Here is a 15,262-nt window from a genome sequence, read left to right as displayed (position 1 = left end):
TTTTGTCTTAGCTCAGGAAAGATGACTCCAGAGCACACTAATTTAATGCCAGTAGCTCACAAAGCAGAATTTTTGCTCACAAGACTCTGCAGCTTAGAGGGAACATTGATTGCAGATTGTCTAGCTCCCCACCCCCACCACCCCAAAAATGGTCAAGTAGATCTCATGTTTCTATTATTTGAGCAGTTCTCTAAACCCTAGTGTAATTTGGGTTTTTTACATTTCACATTTTTCTGCAAACCTGGGGCACCTCCCAGGCCTTCCAAACAATATCTGCCTATCTTTGCCCCACATGTGTGGATTTTTTAAATCGACACTCTATGGCCCAGGTCAGCAGTAGACAGAATAAGTGGGTGGCTCACAGGGACTTGTTGAGGCATCTCATTTTTCCCTCCCACACTATTTCCTCTTCCCCAGCCCTGGAAGCCCCCAGAGCCTCTCCCCTTTTTCTGCTCTCATTTTTCCTTTCTAGTAATCAGCCAACCTCCGTTTATCTACACCTTCTCTCCCACTGGAGCCTCTGCCTGGAAAAACTGTGATGCAGATGTGTGGTGCTATTTGGGGGGGGGGGTTATCTCCCTGTGTATTTTATTTTTATTGGAGTTCAGATTTTTCTGGTTTGCAGAAAGATCCATGTCTTATCTGTTCACTAATTCAGTCTCTGGATTTAAATAGCCACAGATTTGGCTATGTTGAGAATTAAATATATTGATCGTGGGCATAAGCAGACCTATAAATGTGAAATTCTAAATAGCTGAGAGAGTCCCAAGAGAGTTCTAAAATCACCAAGACAAACTTTATTGCAAGACAGGCCCTCTGACCTGGAACTCCTTTCAGAGTCAGCCCTAGACTGCCTGGCACCCCAGGCAAGGCTAACTCCTGGTGCTCCCCCCCCCAATGCACTGATAACATCTAGGGTTGCCAATCCCCAGGTGGGGGCAGGGGATCCCCCGGTTTGGAGACCCTCCCCCCGCTTCAAGGTCATCAGAAAGCGGGGGGGGGGAGAAATGTCTGCTGGGAACTCTATTATTCCTTATGGAGATTTATTCCCATAGAAAATCATGGAGAATTGATCTGTGGGTATCTGGGGCTCTGGGGGGCTGTTTTTTGGGGTAGAGGCACCAAATTTTCAGTATAGCATCTAGTGCCGCTCCCCAAAATACCCCCCAAGTTTCCAAAAGATTGGACCAGGGGGCCCAATTCTATGAGCCCCAAAAGAAGGTGCCCCTATCCTTCATTATTTCCTATGGAAGGAAGGAATTGAAAAGGTGTGCTGTCCCTTTAAATGTGATGGCCAGAACTCCCTTTGGAGTTCAACTATGCTTGTCACAGCCTTGATCTTGGCTCCACCCCCAATGTCCCCTGGCTCCACCCCCAAAGTCCCCAGGTATTTCTTGAATTGGACTTGGCAACCCTAATAACGTCACTGAGGCACATGGGGCACCCAATTTGGTGCCCCCATAAGGCCAGTGCCCTAGACAATTGCCTAGTGGCAGGGTTGGCCCTAACTCCTTTCAATTCCTGAGTTGCAGGGCTGGTTTCCTAAGCACATAAACCTATTTTGCATATACCCAAACACAGCCTCCTTGCTGTTACTTTACATATCCCATAACTTAACCCAGATACTGAAAACAGATGATGGGGTTATGTTCAAGGAAAACAGATGATGGGGTTATGTTCAAGGAAACCCAGGATGACATCTACAGTCTTCCTGACAGTCTTAAAGGTTCTGTCTTTCCCAGACTTTGGCGACAATGTTGATATGCCTCGTCATGCCAGTAGAGGTATTATTTGAATGGGATTTTTATCCAGCCTCCCTCCAGCAGGAGGAGGTTTCACACTGAGAGAAGAGAGCAGCTCTGAACACAGCCTTCCCTTACAATAGGAAGCCTTCACTACTAACCTGCAGCGTGAGAGAAAGCAAAGAGACAGGAATTCCTCAAAGGAAATCAGTGAGACTTACCTGAGAGAACTTTGGGAGCTACAGAAGATAATGTTTATTTAAGAAACACCACATATGCTGTTGTAAACAGCAGTAAATTGTGACAGAATCCAGCTCCAACTCGTGGCGGGGGGAAGACTATGAAGCAAGCCCTTTGAGTTTTCTCTGAGAACAGGAAGAAGAATGGACAGGTTGGTTAAATCACCTGAGGAGCACAGCAGAGAAGACCATGGAGGCAGAGACCCCAAGGTAAGGGCAATGAGGGATGGAATGCAAGAAGCAGCAAGACACTGAGGGATAAGAGGAAGAAGGAGCACAAGAGAATTGAATAAGAGGGCAAAGGGAACCAGGGAAGTGGCAGCAATGGAACAGATAGGAGGTGGCGTAGTGGTGGCAGTGGCGAAGTGGGGATGAGGTGATGAAGAAAGCTGCTTGGAGCTCACAGTGAGCTTCTTGTGCATCTGTCAGTTGGAGAATCTAATGTGGCAGAAGATACAGATATTCAAGTGATCAATTGCCAAAGATTAATATTCAAGGACACTGCCTGTCTCGAGACAGGGAGATGTACTAGGGAGCATCAGCTATGGGCAAGGGAATCTAGTTTATGTGATCAAGAATAAAAGGCTGAGGGGAGTAGTAGGGGGTGGAGCAAGCTCTCAGGGTCATGGGTTGGGTGTAAAAGCAATAGGGAAGTGTTGATGTTGATGGGAGTAGTGGTTGGAGGGGCATGAAAGAGGTGAAGCTTGCTCTGTTGCCCAAAGGGTATGATTAGAATCATAGACTTGGAAGGGACCTCCAGAGTCATCTAGCCCAACCCCCTGCACAGTGCAGGGAATTCACAAATATCCTCACACCCCAGTGACCCTTGCTTCATGCCCAGAGGATGGGAAAACAAACAAACAAAAAACCTCCAGGATCCCTGGCCAAACTGGTCTGGAGGAAAATTGCTGCCTGATCCCAAAGTGGCAATCAGCATCTCCCTGGGTATGTAAGAAGGGGCCACAAGAACAAAGCACTGATGCAACCCTTCGTGCCCTCCTTCTCATGATCTGCCTAAATTCACAGAATCAACATTGCTGTCAAACTGCCACCTAGCTTCTATTTAAAAACCTTCAAAGGAGAGAGATCAGGAATGCTGGGGGGAGGAGAGGGTAAAGAATTGTAAAGGCTAGATCTGTAAATCATGCTTTCAAAATACATTTATAGGCAAAGAGGTAATTTTTGGATGGTTGTTAAAAATGCCTGAGTACATTATTGGGAGTCTAGTTGTCCCTAAATTAACAGTGCAATACTGAAAACAGTTTCTGGGGAATATGCCACTCAGTAGACCTAAGTGGGATTCTGAGTAGACCTATGAAGGACTACTTTCTAAAGGTATGATGTTTCTTGTATCTGGTGTTGAGTATGTATGTCCTGAAGGATTGGATCCGTAGGCTTCTGAGCATATACAGAGTACATTGACCCACTGCAACCACCGACAGCGGTCCTGTCGCTGTCGTCTGAGAACCCCATCGCGTGCAACATAGCTTTCAAGCTAGATACCTCTGTCCAACGAACAACAAGTAGTAGGAATGGAAGTGTGGTGGTAGCTGAAATGCAGAGACTCTTCATGGGACACGGCAGGAGCGCCCATAGTGAAAGCGGATCCCAAGAACACGGTGTGTGTGTAATGATGGCCACCGGTCACCCTCCATCACACAAACCATGCCCCGATCCCACGCCAGCCAGGTCATTTCATTCCCTCCGTTTGCAGCAACCCCGTCCCGGGCAGGTAGCTCCGTTAGGGGCGTGTGCATGCCCGGGGCCGCCAAGGAAGGCCGCCGGCGAGGCTGCGGCGTCCGGAGCGCAGGAGGGCGCGGGGTCTGTGCCCCCAGTGGTAGCGCGGTCGACCAGAGAGGCGATCTGGTTAGGTTACAACAACCTGAGCGAAGCAGCGCTGCGGCCCGGGTTGGGCTGGCGGCGCTGCTGTGTAACTGTGGCGCCCGCCACCGCCCCCTTTCTCCTTGTCGGGGTGGCTGGCCGGTTGTTTTGCAGGCCCAGGCTGACGGGGACGGCTCCTCGAGGTCGCGTTGGTAAGCTGCCCGGGACAAGGAGAGACCGGCGCGTGCACAGACTTCGGGCTGCAGAAGAAGCTGGAGGGCGGAAAAGGGCTGCCTCGCTTTGGATTCATGGAAGGTGAGAGAAACCGTCCCCGAGGCTTTAGAGGTTGGCGTCTGGACTGATACATGATACCGCCACAGCCCCCACCCCTCGTCCCCAAAAAGAAAACTCGTTTAGACTTGCTAGTATTTTTCTCTCTCAGCTACCACGCTTTTAAACCGCCACCCCCCTCCCCTGAAATCTCCAGGGTTCCTCCTAACACTCAAGCCTCCCCAACGTTCGTGTTTTCCTTTTATTACATTTTCAGTTCGTTTTTGCTGCAAGGGTGTGGGGGGACTGCGAGCCTAAGAATGTTTACTCAGAAGTGAGCCGAAATGAATGCTATACGATTTACTGCCTGGCAAGTTTGTTTAGGCTTGCTCCTTTGAGCAGAAATGATCCCCATTGCACTTAGTGGGACTTCCAGCTGAATAGCCATTAAAATTGGTATGTTAGCCTCACAACCACCCTGTGGAATAGGTGAGGCTACATTTAACTTTTCCCCTTCAGTATGGATATCCCAATACTAAATTTGGCTTTAAGCTGCCATGTACAAGGAGATGTTAGCTGGGAAAAGATTCTCCTCCTCGATTCCATGAATATTGTGAGGAAAAATAGACTTGAGCATCTGTACAGGATAATACAAAATCAAAGTGTGAATCACCCCTGTACAGGATAATAAAAATTAAAGTGTCAATCACCTAACCACCAAGTTTCATAGTTAAAGACACTTGGATTTCCAGGGTTGGTCCCAATATGACACAATTGTTGTATGGCCCTTTGAAAATTAAGGCACATCTTTCCCCTGAAAGCATTATCAAATGCTAGAATGATTTAATAAACTGGGTGTTTCCAAAGTAACAGAACAAAATATGGTCAGTTGATTTTTCCAGCCAAGTGGATTGTTGTCCCTTTAAAAGGAGTAGGGTAATGTTATGGGGATCATTTCAGCCACCTTGGTAGGTTTTTAAAAAATACTTTATTTGTTAATTATATGCCATTGTGTTTTATTTTGAAGCATAAATAGCTCATCTGTTAAAATCCATTGTAAACACAAAATATAACATCGTATTGGAAGTCTTTTTAATAAAGAAAAGGTAGAATGTTTAGAGTGTTGGAGTGGATGGGCCATTGGCCTGATCCAGCATGGCTTCTCTTATGTTTCAGGGAAGTCCAGGGTTGCTATGCAGAGGCAGGCAATGGCAAGCCACTTCTGAATGTCTCTTGTCTTGAAAACCCGACAGGGTCACTATAAGTTGGCTACAACTTTACGGCATTTTACACAACCGTCCTTCATAATTGTAGGAACAAGCCAAGCAAATCTTGCAAGTGGCTTAGAAATTAATGATTTAAGTATCAAATAATAATTTGTTGTTAGATCTCCCCCCCCCCCCCCCGGTTTGGCTTAATCAGATTGGGTTTGGAAGGAAGCAAACAAACCATAGTTTATGGTTGGGATAAAACAGAAAATATGGTTTGTGTAAAAATGAAGGTGGTTAATTTTTGAGCAATGTACCAAGGGAGGGTGTATTCGAGTCTGAGGACTGGTTGTTCAGTCACGAGTTTTTAATGTGAATCATGATGTAGTCTACTTGTCATTATCAAAAGGTGTTTGTTGGGAATAATAACTAGTAATCTCTATTGATTCACATTTCTACATACAAAATTATTTTTTAAAAAGAAGTATTTGTGATACCAGCTCTCTGACATTTCTCGATTGAACAAATTATGGATGGGAAGATGGTGTCAAAAATATTTCTAATACATTGGTGTGAACTTCTTGCTGTATTTGAGCGTTGCTATTAAGGATTTTGTGATTGGAGCTACATTTGCTCACAAAAATACTAATTTCACCTGCAGTGTCTTTGGCAGTTTGCTTTCAACAGAATATGCTTCTTAGTAAAAGGGATATTGTGTGTATCATCCATTGCTGTACTGTACATAGTGGATCCTTTAAGTTCATGTTCTTTAAGCATTGTTCAGAAATATTGGTTGGTTTTCTGGTTTCTCTTTTATAATTTCTATGCAGTAAAACTTTCAGTTTGCTAAAATATTTTGCTCTTCATTCAGAGCTCAAAGGACCAACATTACTTTTGTCCCCATTTTGTTGCTGAGAAGGAACAGAGGCCAGTAAACTTTTAAACGTTAATTAACAAAATGTTATTTTGCACTGGGATTTGAGATCTGGTAGTTTCATCGTTGTAGTAAGCAAGATTCTTATTTCTCTAACAGAATTGTACAGTTCTTCTTGATACTTTGTGTTGAATCCAGAAAGAAGGCATCCAGATTTAATGTATATGTCTGCGAAGATCAAACTTCTTTAAACAGCTGGTCTACTGGCTGGGTGATTCATTGCAAACATGAGCAGATGGCAGAAAATCTAAATAGGAGATCGATCTGGGCTTTTTTGTGCTATCTGAGCATACATGCCCCCTAGTAGACATGTATTACTTACTTAATTAGCTCCGTGGCACATCTTTCTCCCCCCCTCCCCTTGCTCAGGATTGCCTGAGCAGCTGTTGCCTGTTTAGATTGGGGTAAATGCTTTTAGGAAGCGTAATATTAGACTAGATAAGCTTATCATTCTTTCACATGCCTTGTGAAGCAAACCCTATTCCCATTGACTCAGCATCAGTGCTGTTTTTATGGGTTTTCAGCCAATATGGTGAATGGATAGTGGTTGGTTACATTCATTCCTGATTTTTCTACAATAAACGTAACCCCTTTTAAAAATCCAGTTGCAATCTTGTTTCATGTTTATTGTTTTGTCCTTTACTTCTTTCTTGCATTTCTTGCAATCTTCTCCTAGAGTCCCTGCAGAACTCCCTGTCTACTTGGAAAGTGAATTTTGAGCCAGAAGCAATAGTTTTTCCTTGTGTCTCTTATGTGACAAGAGTGATCAAAAACTTGGTTCAGTGAACAGCATCTTCATGTAGCAGATAGGGTTGTCAACCTCCAAGTGATGGCTGGATTTTAACCTATCTACAGGTGACAGACAGGTGAACAAAGGATTTTAACCTATCTACAGGTGACAGATCAGTTCACCTGGAGAAAATGGCCACTTTGGAACTATAGCATTATACCCCAATAAAGTCCCTCCCTCCCCTAAACCATGCCCTCCACCTTCAACCCAGAGCTGCCTCAATCCATTGCTGTGAACCCTAGGAATGACTTCTGTGGAGAGCCCTTGGAGAGCTGCTGCTAGTCACTGGAGACCAAAATGAAGTTGCTTCTGCACAAGGATTTCTCTTTGGATTGAAAGCAGAAACCACATGGATGCAAGGGGAACATCCACATATTGTACAGTCTGAAAGAACTTTATCAGTGTATTGAGCAAAGAGGAAAGTCCTCACAGCGACAGAGTGAAAGATTCAAGGCAGGTTTATTTAAAGGAATAGTTGGTATTGGCATGAAAGAAAACCTGCAATTTGATGTCCAGGAATCTCACTGTTTCTGTGTGGTCAAATCCGCAGGTTGTCTGCAGTTGTAAATTTAAAATTGATGGTATTTTTTTTAAATTTGCATATCATTGTAGCATTTTCATGTACAGTAAAATTTTCCGCTTTCTCCCCTGCAGAGCTCTATGTGAAATACATCGCACACCTTTCACATTCAGCAAAAGCATATCAACCGTCTCATCTTTATCACTGCCTACATTTTCATGAAAATTCAGATGCAAGATGGGGAGGGGCCGATAGATATATGGTGCAGTCCTAAGAAAACTTTTCTGAGAGTAAGCTCCATTGAGTAAACTTAAGTAGGATTCTGAGTAGACCTCCATTGCATGATAGTTATTTTATTGGAAATGACTTTGAGCAGTGAGAAGAAGAAGTATAGAGATATAGTAAATAAATATTCTGACAGTCCACAGGTTCTTACAGGATGGTTTCTTGGAACTCAGTATGAAGAGAACGAGCTACCAGAGCCCAGTGCTGTGGTCTGCCTGCCTGATCTGGAGCTTGTTCAGCTTGGTGAGCACATGTAAGCTGTAGAAGGAAGGTGCTCCTGCTGGCATAGAAAAGTACTGTATATGCACAAGTAATATGTAAATGTATTATAGCATTGCTGGTGGAGGGGAAAACCCAGTATCTTTGTGGTGATCTAAGTGGTGATCTAAGTGGTTCAAACTCCTGAGTTAGCAAGGAAGTGTTGCAATTGCCGTATAATTTTTTTTTTTTTAGCACTCCCTGTCTACTTCTTTGCTCCTCTCTGTCTGATTTTATAATGTTTTTCTCTGCTGTTCGTTATTGCTTAATTTTTGTATTGTGAGGGCTTTCTGAAAGCAGAAAAGCAGGACATCATTTTGATGGAATAAATGTGTTTGTGCTCGTAAAGTGCCATCAAGTCACAGCTGACTAATGGCGGCCCCAAGAAAGGGGCTTTCATGGCAAGTGAGAAGCAGAGGTGGTTTGCCATTGCCATTGCCTTCCTCTGTAGTGTCTTCCTTCCAACTACTGATCCTGCTTAGCTTCCGAAATCTGATGAGATGGGACTATGTCATGCTGCCTTCCCTCCATTTGAATGCTTGTAAACACGGAATCAATTGTTCTGATAGCATTTTCTGATTTCTATTGAGAAGTTACTGTAAACTTCACGAGCAATGGAAAATTGGTGCTATAGAAGATGTTGGAAAAGACTTCAAGCTTGGCAGCTAAAGAGGAATGGATAGGCAGTAATCATTAGAAAAGGATGTAGGAAAAGCTGCCATAAATACATTCACCATAAAACATATATTTTATCTTCAGTATCCTCTGAGTAGAAAATAATGATGATGTTCCCTTTCCAGCAGATGTACATGACAATCTCTATAATTGTTAGCAGCCAAACCCATCCTACAGATGGGTAGTTTGGCTTGCATAGAGGAAAGAAACCCAAACACCTATCATATAATATCACTCCACATAAGTACAACACTGCCTGACCCAGAAATGAGAACCTTTACAATATATATTAGTACTATATATATATTGGTACTATTAGTTGATGAGGGCAGGAATTTCTGTTTATGTAACAAAAATATAAACATTGCTTGGTTGTTGTCTTATTCAGGAGATAAATCTGCAAAGTTAAATGATGTTGGAAACTTGAAATGTAGAGGGGTTTTGTCTGTTGTTATTTTCAGTAGAATTTTAGGGGCTCAGGGGAGCATTATTATTCTCCTCTTCTTTGTAAGTCAAACTAATGTTCCTTTTCTTGGCAGCTCCCCTAAAATGTCAATAGGGTTCTCCAGTTCTGTTGCAGAAAAATCCAGTTTTATCAGTGTGTCAAGAAGCCTTGAAGATAGCTAGTTGTAATTCTAATTTGGGTGGCTCAATAAATCTATCTTCTGTTCCAGTACTTGCACTTTTTTCCACCTACCACTGTATTTTTTTGCCATTTCCATCTACCTGACCCCTGATGCCACTCTGGATAAACTATTTCTTTTATCAGAAGAAAAAGAGAGAGTGGTGCATCCCAGCAATCCAAAATGCTCCTTTGTATTTCCCCAGCCGTGAAAATAAAATTAGGAACTACAGTGGTCTCTGGTCTTTATCTGCTCCCTATAAATTTGACCCTAGTAGGCTTTGGGAGATAAAGGAAAGAGGAAAAGAAATGGAGAGAGGTTTCTAGGAAGGAAAGGAAAGAGTTCTGAGGAGAAAGGCAAAAGAAAGATATCTGAAGGGGGTTGTTGGGGGGGGTGGGAACAGCATTGTGAAGGAGCTGTAGCCTCAGGAAATCTACAACAGCACCAAGATTATTTATAAATAAAGACTGTAGCAGTCTCACTCTGCTGAAAGTGCATGAATGAATCCATGTGAAAGTTACAGGGCTCATCTTTGTCTACCTTGGCCAGCAGAAGCACAGCACAGCTGCTGTTTGTGAAATTGAAAGTGATGCATGCAGGTAGGAAACAGTAGTAGGGAAGGGGAGGGCAACATGTTCACATGTCAGTTGTTGGGCTATGACAGGGAAAATTCAGGTTCAAATCCTTACTTTTCTATGAAACTCACTAGCTGTGGTAGTCTGCTAGAATCTGGTAGCTTTTTCATAACCCTTCTCCCAGTGACAAAAATGTGTTTGTTGGACAGGAGCTGGATCTTTCTGATGGTCCCTGTAATTTGGCCCCAGTGGGCTTTGTGAGATGAAGGAAATAGGAAAATAAATGGGGAGAGATTTCTAGGAAGTAAAAGTGAGAGCTCTGAGGAGAAAGGGCAAAGAAATCTGAAGGGGGTTTTTTTGGGGGGGAGGGGGGAGAGAACAGCATTGTGAAGGAGCTGAAGCCTCAGGAAATCTACAACAGCACCAAGAATACCAGTACCACAGAAACCCAGACAACCAGTGCTTATACTTGCTTCAGCTCTGTTTTAGATTTCTGTGTGTTTCTGTAGTCCAAACAGTTCACTGGATGTTCCAGCCTGTTGATTGTATTTGATTTATACTATGTAATCCATCTTGTGTTTCATTGAGAAATACAGCCTATAAAGAACCTGAATAAGTTAAAATGGCTGTGTGACTTTCAGACTAGCAGATGAAAGAAAGAAGCAATAGTCCAGTAGTACCTTAAAGATTAGCAACATTTATGAGCTGCTGTGAGTCACTGCTCACTTCTTCAGAGGGAAGAAAAGTGTTATCTCTCTGGAGTAAGCTTTAATGGTGTAGCATAAATTTGAGTTTTTAAATATTTTTTTGCCAGCTTGATTTTCCAGTTCTTGTTGAAGAATTCCTGTTTATATTATAAGAACTATGTGTGAAGGGTAAAATTATACTAGAGTGTCTGAGGGTTATTTTAAAATTTAAAAACTAAACAAAACCTTGCAGGACAGGAAGGAGGACATTCACTCATCCCTTTCTATGTTTAAGTAGAATCAGTAGTGACACTAAGATGTGAGGCCTTACTTTGGACTTTTAATGTAAGAGTTTTCTAGCTTGTGTTGAAAGAAGCTCGGGATTACTATAGCAGTAGAGAACTACTTGGGGAGATTGCAGCATCCTACCTACTCCATGTCACTTGAAGAGCTTTTTGATTATCCTTTGTGTGATAAATAAGCTGTTCAGGCAGCTGATACAAATAATAGCTGCCTAATTTATGTACTTGTTATGAAAAGAGCACTCATGCCATACGTCAGGCAAAACTCATTTTTTAATTGGCGTGTCTAAGACCAGTCGCTGATTGACTCCACCCCTTGTTAGAACTACCTCCTGCTGTGGTGGTTATTCTACCTGGTCTTTATGTAAAATGTAAGGTCTGGTATCTGAATTTGCTTCTTTTCTCTCTGTCTTTTGTTTCTTCTTTTGTGTTTCTTAGTTTGTAAGCCATTATTTTAAATTACAGTATGCTTTGGCAGAATAAGTGTACTAAGCAAATGAATAATACATGGAGATTGATCTATCTATAGGTAATTGTGATGCCTGCAGCAACCCTGAGTGTGAGATTATATGTCAGTTTTATTGGAGAAACATCATCTGTGCCATTTCCTGTTCACTCTTCTGTGGCTACATGGTTATTTTTTAATCTTTGCATTTGTGGTTGAATCTTGATTTCAATATTTCGGGTACATTTATGCGGGAAATTGGGGCATCTTACCTAATACTGGTACTTCTGTTGCTTTGTTTAAAATCATTGTGTACATTCATTCTAAAATCAAGAGTTTTTGGAGACAACAGAAAATCAATGGCTGGACTAATAAGTAGAATAGACATCTATACAGGTCACTACAGAAACTTTGCTAAAAATTGGACTGCTGTGAATCTGCTTCATTGTTGGACTGGGCAATAATAAACCTGGAGCAGAAAGCAGATGTAGAACTTGCTTCCAGCAAAACAGGACTTGACAACTAGAAGTCAACCTCATGAACATGAGCTTCCTTCTCTTCGTTCTGTAATAATTTCCAGATGGAAATTTGTTTGTTGCTGAACTCTGCCTTAGAATCAATATATATCTAATTTTCAGTGTGTCCCCATCTGTGAATAAACAAGACAGATCTTTCTACAAAATTGAGGAAAGCCTCAGGTTTGCAGAAAAATATGAAAAAAACCCCTGGGAGTTTAAAAATTTCCAATATTAGAAGCAGCACCTTTACCTTTTAAGAGAAGAGATCTTGGGAGGGGGTGGTGCTAGGTTATTATAATAATATTGTGAGCCTTCAGGCCTTGGTTTCTGTCAATAAAAGCCAGGGGAGAGGGCCCTTTAAGACTATTTGCTTCCCAGTTCTCCCCTCCCTCCTGCTCTGAAGGGGGACTCATTTCCCAGTACCAACTGCAACTACTGGGCAGCTTGCTTCCATTCAATTAGTGTGAGTCACCCAGGTGCAGCAGTAGCTACAACTTGATGCCACACATTTTGCCTGGATCTAGAAGATCTAGGGTCAGTCAGCACTCTGTCAAGGAAGCTTGCTGGGTGACCTTAAGCGATTCACTGTCTCTCAGCCTAATCTAACTCACAGCATTGTTGTAAAGAGCCAATTTGGTGTGGTGGTTAAGTACGTGGACTCTTATCTGCGAGAACCGGGTCTGATTCCCCACTCCTCCACATACATTTACTGATGTGACCTTGGGTCAGCCACAAGTTCTCTCAAAACTGTTCTGCTCAAGAGCAGTTCTGGAAGAGCTCTCTCAGACTCACCTACCTCACAGGGTGTCTGTTGTGGAGAGGGGAAGGGAAAGGAGATTTGTAAGCCTCTCTGAGATGCCTTTGAGTAGTGAAGGGCGGGGTATAAATCCAGTCTCTTCTTCTCTTCTTCGTCTTCTAAAATAGAAGATAATGATATAAGCTGCTTTGGGCTCCAACTGGGAAGAAGGTGGGGTATAAATGAAGTAAATAAATGATAAATTAAGCTTTGACTGGGCAGGCACATAAAAGAAAGGCTGGTTGGTGAGGGGGAGAGAAGAAAGTAAGGAAAGGGGAGAGGATATGGAGACTGCCAGGAAGAGAGAAAGATAAACTAATGTGTGGAAGGGGATATAGGGGCAAATTAAGTGACCCTTTAAGTCCTTGCAGATTCCCAACTTGTTCTTAACATAAAAGTTAAACAGGAGGCCAGTAGCAGTGTGAAGACTAACTTGACTGCCCCTCTAGAATCATTAATAAGGGTATATTTGTATATCTGTTCAACAATAATCTAACTGTTACTAGGTCAACCACTGAGGAAATAAGACTTGCTTAGATTACAGAAACACTGGCAGAAAAAAGAAGGGACTGCACAGAAGTCAATAATATGGGTCAGTAAGTGGGTCATGCTTAAGCTCCATTGAAATTACTCAACCCTTTTGTGTAAATTAATATAGGTTGAAAGTTGTAGTTCAAAATCCAAAGAGCTATATACAGTGTGATCTAATGTGCCAAAGCTTATGTGCATTTAAAGTTTATATGTCTGTAAAGCAAGGGTGCTTTCAGATTCTGGTGAGGAGTATTTTTACAATGTTGATAAGATCTACTCTCTTAGCACTTCCACAAACTGTTAAATTGTTCTGTCTCACCGCTACTGAAAAGCACTCAGAAACGTGTAGGTTCCTTCTATTCTACAAAAGGAGTAGGGGGGGAATCAGTTTGATTTTTAATAAGAAAAAAGCTTTCACTAAGTTTAGCCCACCAACCGTATGTCGATGGCAGAAAGTGATTTGTGGAAAGTAGCACTTCAGTGCCATCTCTCAGCAAGTTATATATATGTGTGTGCCTGTATGTGTTTGTGTGTGTTACTTGTTCTGCCATTTTCAGTTTACAGGCAAGAATTTCAGATACATTACACTAGTTTGTCATTGCCAGGCAGCTGACAAGTGTGAACCTTTTTGAGAGGCAAACTTGTGTTGGCGGAAAGAAAGGAATAAAAGATATGCACGTTGAAAGGTGTAGTGAATGTCCTGATAACATAATTTTGTAATGGCCAACACACTCTTCATAGAGAAGGAGAGCAGCATTGTGTATCTGTCAGTGATTCCTCCCCCCCCCCCACCTTTGAATAGCACCAGAACAGTATGTTAGATGGATGCCCGATGGGAGCACATTCAGCCAGTGCTGAAAGAGCTGCACTGGCTACCTATTGTGCTCCGAGTCTGCTTCAAGGTGTTAGTATTGACTTTTAAAGCCCTTTATGGTCAGGGACCTGTCTATCTGCAGGACCACCTTTCCCCATATATTCCCCCGAGAGCACTGCGTTCAGGGACAAAAAATCTGCTGTCCATCCCTGGACCAAAAGAGGTCAGGTTGCGTTTGACACGAGCCAGGGCCTTCTCGGTGGCAGCACCAGAATTTTGGAATGCTCTCCCGGATGCCATAAGGGCCCTGCGGGACCTTCCTACATTCCGCAGGGCCTGTAAGACCGAATTGTTTCGACAGGCCTTCGATGTTTAACTGAGAGAGAGCTGCCACCTGACATCAGTTAGAGTACTCGGTGATCACCATCTGAAAAGCAGAACCGCCAATATAGTAATGATACAGCACCATGAAATAGTTTTTTTTAAAAAAATAATTGTATTGATGTTTTATTGATTTATTGTTCTTAATTGTATAAATGAATGTTGTAAGCCACCCTGAGTCCGCTTCTGGAGAGGGCGGGATAGAAGTTTAATGTAATAAATAAATAAATAAATATGGCCACTAAGGGATGAAAACCTGAAATCACTTGAATGTACATGTTTTCTTTTGTCACCCACAGTAAAGCAAAAATGAAGAAAAGAAAAAATGGGAGACAATGTTGAACAAGATATGAGCTTTGAACATCTTAGGAGTACCTTGACTGTGTGACTCACAATGATATAACAGAGATTGTTTTACTGAATATGAGAGCAGCCAGGCCTGTTGGATCAAGCCTGTGGCCTGTCTAGTCATTCATTTTAATTCACCAAGTGGCCAACCAGACAGCCCTGGAGACTGGGTTGGAGGCTGGCTGTTACAAAAATGAGACATGGGTGGCAAGTGTTGCAGAACCAGATCTCTGTACTAGATAACAGACATTGGTAACACCCCCACAGGTAGAATATAGAGATGTAAAATTTCCAGAAATTTTGAAGCTCGGAAGACCCCCCCCCCCCGTTTTTTTCCATGGGGGGGAACGGAAATTTTCGGAAAAATTGAAAAAATGCACTTCTTTTTTCTTTTTCAGATTGAAAGTCATACTGTTACTTTAGGAACATAAAATATGACTATGGACAATTTTACTTGGCATGAAATTATCACAACTAGCTTGTTAAAAATTTAGTGCATCC

The 15,262-nt window shown here is 42.5% G+C and overlaps 1 protein-coding gene across 1 annotated transcript in view; it reads left to right on the top strand.

Moving 5' to 3' along the window:
- Positions 1-2,070: 2,070 nt before the first annotated feature.
- ZC3H12C (zinc finger CCCH-type containing 12C) overlaps positions 2,071-15,262 on the top strand; it is a 61,755-nt gene continuing 48,563 nt past the window's right edge. The window contains exons 1-2 of the mRNA XM_060234842.1: positions 2,071-2,191; positions 3,977-4,117. The gene's annotated coding sequence lies outside the window, so the exon portion shown is untranslated. The remainder of the gene's footprint in view (positions 2,192-3,976; positions 4,118-15,262) is intronic.

The sequence above is a fragment of the Heteronotia binoei genome, chromosome 3, assembly GCF_032191835.1.
Source record: "Heteronotia binoei isolate CCM8104 ecotype False Entrance Well chromosome 3, APGP_CSIRO_Hbin_v1, whole genome shotgun sequence".
In the NCBI taxonomy this organism is placed as follows: Eukaryota; Metazoa; Chordata; class Lepidosauria; order Squamata; family Gekkonidae; genus Heteronotia; species Heteronotia binoei.
This window is presented reverse-complemented; position numbering and strand designations above follow the sequence as displayed.